Genomic DNA, 6,754 nt, shown 5'->3' on the forward strand with positions numbered 1-6,754 from the left:
ATGCTGGCAGGAGCAGCCTGAGGTGCCAAGCTGGTAACACTATCCCGCGGCCGAAACCCGATAATGGACAGGGGGAGATTTGCAACGCGTGGGATTAACAAGGTCAGCTCAAGATTTTCTCAGGGTGAAAATCAAAGGGGAAAATATTTGCCTTGTGTGACTCAGTGAGTTCCTGACAAGCCACCTGAGTTCCTGAGCTCACCCCGGCAGAGAGCCTGGCCTGTGGCCACTGCTGAGGAGCCAAACCGAGCCCTCCTGCTCTACTGGCCACAGTTTAATAACCAGAGACTTCCCAGCTGCTCTGCTGTCCCTCCAGGCTTCCATTCCTGACAAAAATCAGTCAAATCCCACCCTGATGCTGGTCACCAAACAGGGACCATCCCAAGCCTCTTGCAGAAGATCTGCCCTTAGTATTTGAGGAATTAGCACCCCACACTCACCCTAAATCCCCGACTCCCAGTTTGCTTCATTGTTCTGAGGTTCAGTGACCCCTGAGAGCTCTTCACCAGCCCTCACCCCACCTGCTCTGACAGCCCAGCCTGTGCTCTGTGCTGCCTGATGGAACCTGCCCTGCTGAGCCCCGGCTGGTTCCAGGGCTGGCAGCGGGGTAGGAGAGGGCGGATTTGCATCACAAATCCCCCTGCAGGGCTGGCAGAGAGCGGCTCCTCCGCTGCCCCTTCCCGAGACACATCCCAGGCACAGGCAGCAGTGCCCAAGAATCACAGAATTGATAATTCAGGTTGGAAAAGCCCTCTGAGATCACCAAGCCCACCATGAAATGATGTGCCTGAATGTCCACCTACCCCAGTCTGTGGCACCTGGTGATGGGTGGGATTAAATTCTTTTACTGAAATGTGAGGATTTAAATAATGGCACTGGAAAATACCTTTAAAAGCTGCAACAAGAATCAAAAACCACCGAGTTTTCCTGCTTGGAAGCAGAAGGCCCATTAACCTAGAGCTGGGACTGAGGGTAACGCAGTGGCTTCAGCCACTTCAAAGCTGACCTGATAAACACCAGCGGTTCAAAGTTCCAGGTAAACTTTCAAAGGCGTCAGACGTGAAAAACAAAGCCAGGGCATCACGCAAAGCCTTATCTCTGCCCAGTGGTGCCACCGGCCGCAGGGCAGTAAACACCTCCGCAGGTGTCAGCACGGCCCCTGGGTCACCGGGGCCACTCCCGGTCGCTGTCACCCGGCAGTGACCGGCTCGGGGTGGTGGCCTGGCCTGTGGCACACTGAGATTTCTTTCCAAGAAAGCTCCTGGTGCTACGAATTACCTGAATGATTGTTGTCCCTTTCCTCAGTCGCCCCCGCAGTGAGGGGGTGGCACTGATGGGGTTGGTGTTACTGTCCCCCCAAGGTGTGACTGTCCCCAGAAGGGACACACAATCAGCCCAGGTTTGAAGCACAGCTGTCCCCTCACCCTCTGCGTCACTGCCCACCCAGCCACAGCAAATGTTGGTGCTTCTCTTCCCCCCCAGCCCATGGGAGGTGCTGTCCCCGTGTTCCACCCCCGAGCACACCCACGTGTGGGGTTGTGTGGGGTCACAGGGCTGTGCCTGGCCCCGGGGCTGGGGACAGCGGGGTCTGGGGACATGGCAGGGCTCAGAGCCAGCACGTAGGGAGGATTAGGGGCTGTGGCCAGTCCAGCAGCCAGCCCTGGGACATGCTGAAGTCAGCAGCCAGCCCGAGCCCCAGGCAGCCTCCCTGCAGCTGGGGCCAGCATCAGCATCAGCATCAGCATCAGGATCGGGATCGAGATCAGGATCAGGATCAGGATCAGGATCAGGATTGGGATCGGGATCGGGATCAGGATCAGCATCAGCATCAGCATCAGCATCAGGATTAGGATCAGGATCAGGGTCTGGATCAGGATCTGGATCTGGATCTGGATTAGGATCAAGATCAGCATCAGCATCAGCATCAGCATCAGGATCTGGATAGGGATCAGCATCAGGATCAGCATCAGGATCTGGATCAGGATCAGGATCTGGATCAGGATCAGGATCTGGATCAGGATCAGGATCTGGATCAGGATCAGGATCTGGATTAGGATTAGGATCAGGATCTGGATCTGGATCAGGATCAGGATCTGGATCTGGCATGTGGGGTGGGCAGAGCAGCCCTGCCAGCCTGGCATGGGGCTGCCCCACTGTCCCATTGCGGTCCTCTGGGTTTTGCAGAGCCCCACAGAGGTGCTGAGGGCTGTGGGGAGAGGATCCTACCGTGGGGCAAAGCCCGGAGCAGGAGCAGCTCCAAAAGCAGCCGGAGAAACCCGCAAGGGGCTGCTTTGATCAGCTTGGAATCCCAAATGGTTTGATCAGTTTGGGATCCCAGCTGGTTTGATCAGGGTGGGATCCTGACTGGTTTGATCAGTTTGGGATCCCAGCTGGTTTGATCAGGGTGGGATGGGATGGTCCCCATGCCAAGGGCCAGGCAGCAGCTCCGCGGTGGCCGGGGCAGCACTGAGCAGGGCTCACACGGGAGGGGTGTGGCCCTTGGCACAGGGTTGGGCACCACCTTCCCATGGGAATTCCAGCGTGTGAGTTGGACCTGGCGAGCAGCAGCAGCACCAGCCTCCTGCTCCTGCTGCCCGAGGAGGAGCTCGCTATCCCAAATTGCCCAGATTTAGGTTTGAGGTAGGCTGGACTCTGTCCTGGGTGAATAAGCAGCTCCTCAGAGTGTGGACAGACACAAACAACGGTGATCTGCAGCTCCACTTGTGCTGAGCGCAGGGGAAATGTGGATTTGGCTCCTCTCACTGCCCTGGCTGAGGGCATCAGTGATAAACAACACAGAGAATAGAAAATTTCAGTTTTTCTGAAGCTGCTGAATGGAGTTTCAAGATCAAATACTTCAAATTGTGTTAGAAAGTTGATTCTGGCCCATTTTGGTATCACCAGCATCCCTGAGGATGCACCAGAGCAGAAGTCAGGGCAGCAGCAGAGCCTCCCTCAGGCCCTGGGTGAGGCTCAGGGCAGTGAATCCCTCTCCCACTAGGTTCCACCTGGACACTGCATCCCTCAGGCCCCAGATGCTTTATTTATCTTTAATTCCCTTTAACCAGCCGCTCTTCCAGGGCAGGCTGGCACCTCAGCTGGGCCCTGGCCTCATGTCAGGGCTGCAGCACCAACACTCCTAAAACTCCTCAAAAAGGCAAAGCAGGCAGTGCTTTCATCTAAAATCTGCCTGCTGATCTCTCTGGCCAGGGGCGACAGGGCCTCCTCCTGCTCCAGCTCCTCACATCCAACACCTGAGCTCCTCTGCAGGCATTGACCTCAGAGCCCTGAACAATTTCAGGTTTATTTCAGAGCTTATCTTGCTCCCATCGAAGCGTTTGGGCCTTAATGAGTTGCCCAAGGGCACACAGCAGCAGCGATGGGACCACAATCACTTTCCCCCAAGGAAAGCCTCCACACACCTCCACACACCTTCCCACTTTTTTTTTTTTGAGGGAAAATTCCTTTTTTTTTTTTTTTTCCAGATTGGGAAACCTCCCTTCACAGGAATTCAATGGTTTAAGTGAAAAAGCCTCATTTGGGTTGGCTTTGCTGGGTCAGAGTGGGCAGGAAGCCTTGAGGGGTGGGGGAGGCAGTGCTTGGAGCCAGCCCCCAGCCCAAATTCCAGGAAACTTGGATGCTCCACTGGCACCCCTTGGCCTGGGGGCCCCCAACACTTCAGGGCTGCTCCAAGGGCAGGAATTTTTGATGATGGGGCTGCTCCCACCCAGCCCCAGGAGCTGCTGGTGTCCCTAGGCCTCGGGCAGACCTTGCTGAGCAGATCTGGAGCTCCCCAGCAGCTGGCAGATATCTTACACCTATTTTACAAATAAGATAATGGTCCTTGCTCAAGGTGACCTGAGGGTTGTCCAGAGAGCACGGGCCAGTCCCAGGTGAGGGCACACTGCCCAGGTGTGTGCCAGGTGCTCTCTGTGGGCTGGGCAGGGGTTTTTTGGGGGTGATGATTCCTCTGGAGATCCTTGTGGTGCTCCAGACAGAAATTTGGATTGGTGGGGTTGGCTCTGACCAGCCAAACGTGCTCTGCTCCCCAAGCCAGGGTGTCTCACCCCACAAATCCTTCAATTTGGGGGTGTTCCCGTGCCAACCCTGCTGCTGCAGCCCCAGGAGGAGCTCCCCTGTGAAGAAGAGGCGGTGACAGGGCTGACCCCACAGACACACGCAGGTGACACGGTCCCAGCAGCGGCGTGGCCCTTCCCTTGCCTCTGGAGATGTCCCCACAGGGCTGGGGCAGGCTGGAAAAGCCCTGAGGAGGTGTGACCCAGCAATTCCCGCAGAGATAAACCCCAAAACCCCAGAGCCTCTCCCAGCCCCGAGAGCCGAAGGGCCCCAAACGCCCCCGCGCTGCCGAGCCACGGGGGCAGCTCGAACCTCCCGAAGCCTTCCTGCATTCCAGCCTTCATTTTGGTGCTGTAAATAATCCTGCTGCCTCCTCTGGGGCATGGTGTTCCTCATTCCTGCCCGGATCAGGCCGCTGTCCCCTGTGCCAGCCGGTGACACCGAGCGGGGGTGGCAGTGCCAGCGGTTCCCTTTCAGGTGGCAGCCGTGGCTCCAGCCCTGGCACCATGGAGCCAGCGGGATGGTGGCATCCAGCCCGGGCCCTGCATTTCTGGGAGAGCAGGAAATGGTGATAACCAGCCCTGGGAATGTCAGAGCTCTGTGCAGTGCCCGTGGTGACACCGGCAGTGCCAACCCCTGCCCGCCCTCCCGGCAGCTCAGAGCATCCTGCAGCTCTGGGCACGGCCATCGCCTGCTCCAGGAATGGTCACCTCGCTCCTGTAGGAATTTGGCAGCCCAGATCTCTGCTTTCCCACCTGGCTGAGGGGTTTGAAATGCTCCTGAAGGGACAGACAGACAGACAGACAGACAGGGAAGCAGGACACCCCGCCTGTGTAGGTGTCACAGCCTGAGCACTCGTCAGCCATGAGGAACAAGCCCCCAGCATCTCTCAACCTGTTCAGCACCTCCCAGATCCTCACAGAAGCCCCAGATTCCCTCCTCAGAGGCTGCCCCACTCCACCTGCAGCATTTCCATCCCAAACCCCACGTCCTTCCCACACCTGTGCCTGCACAAGCCCCGTTTCCTCAGCAAAACCACCCAAAAATGAGGAGCAGCTCTGGCTGCAGGGGTGGGGATGGGGATGGGAGGGAAGGATAGAGAAAAGAAGGCTCCCTACAGGTCCCATCATCTCCCAGGAACCAGCTCCCTCTGCCCCAGGGCACGGCTGCCTGCCCCTGCTGCCCCCAGCCTCAGCCTCCCACTGAATTATTACCACTGAATTATTGCCCCGTTAAGTTCAACATATCTGCTAAAATTAATCATCTGCAAATGAACCCACACATTCCAGCACGTGGAATGCTGCTATCAGCCCAGGAGATAACCAGCTCAGCACTCTGTGCACCCCAGGCTGACCTGGGGAGTCCCTGGGGTGTCCTTCCATGTCCCAGTGCTCCCCAGCTCCCCAAACATTCATCCATGCCTTGCACACCATCCTGGATGCTCTGTGGGTGGTCACATCCTCGGGCCACGCGTGGGCAGTTTGGTCAGAGCAGAAAGAGGCAGAATGGATTGTATTTATAATTACTGAAAATGGAATTTGACCAGGACTGCGCCTCCCGCACCAGAAATGCCCCAGGACCATCGGTGGCTGCACAGGGCTGGGTTCTTTGCAGGGCAAGACTTCGTTTTATCCTGATCACACCCAGCAGGACTTTGGAATAGCAGCTCCTGCCACAGGCAGCAGGAAGCAAGAGGGAATCCATCTGTGCAGGAGGGACAGGGAGAGCATGAAGGCCTGGTGTCATTCCCTGTGGAAAAACCACCTCGCACATGGTTGAGAACTTCATTGGGTTTTGTGAGCACTGGGGAGACAAAGATCCATCCAGCTGGACTCCAGCCCAGCCAGCATCCCAGTCCAAGCCCCAGCAAGTGCAGCACTGAGTCTCTTTGGGGTGGTTTTGTGTCTTAGAGTGCCCAGACAGCGCTTTCCTGCCTGTGCCAGGGGTCAGTGGCATTCCATGGTCCTGGCAGGGATCTTCTGGGCCCTCCCTGTGCCTGGTGCACAGAGCAGCTCCGAGGATGAGCAGCACCAGCTGCTCCTGTTTCCCTCACGCTGGGAACCAGCTTTGGAATGTTACCTTTTGTCTTTCTCCAGTGGAGCTTCACTAGGAGAAATGCCCTTTACTCCTGGCAAAAGTCCCTTTTGGCACGAACGCTCCAGCTAATTAACCCTGCACATTAGCCCTGGAAGTTAATTAGCATCATCTGGGATGCTGTTCCCCCTCTTTCCGTGGTGCAGGATCCCTGTGGATGCTGGAGCTCTGTGTTCCTGGGATTTGCTCTGCGGCAGGAGCCTCTGGGAACACTCGTGGGCTGCTCCTGCTGCCGTGCCACGCGTTCCTGTCCCACAGGGCTCCGCTCCTCTCAGGCTGTCCTGTAAGAAAAACCCCACTCGATACGAGTTATTAATGATATTTACAGGATAAGTGCTCGGCAGTGATTACCTCTGTCGGTCAGATGGCGATGAATCAACCCCCTTCCCTCGGGCACCCTGGGCAGGGTGTTCCTCTGGCGTGCTCCAGACACCGTGATTGATTCCCATACCATGAGCCTTCTTGGCAGGAGCTGCCGATGCCTCGAGCGTGCACAAGGTACCAGGAATTTTTACTCTGGGAGCGAGCACAGCCCGCACCTCTGCCTTCCCCCCTCTGCTCAGCCCAGCCGTGCATTCCCCGC

This window comes from Taeniopygia guttata, chromosome 26 (assembly GCF_048771995.1).
Source record: "Taeniopygia guttata chromosome 26, bTaeGut7.mat, whole genome shotgun sequence".
Classification (NCBI taxonomy): domain Eukaryota; kingdom Metazoa; phylum Chordata; class Aves; order Passeriformes; family Estrildidae; genus Taeniopygia; species Taeniopygia guttata.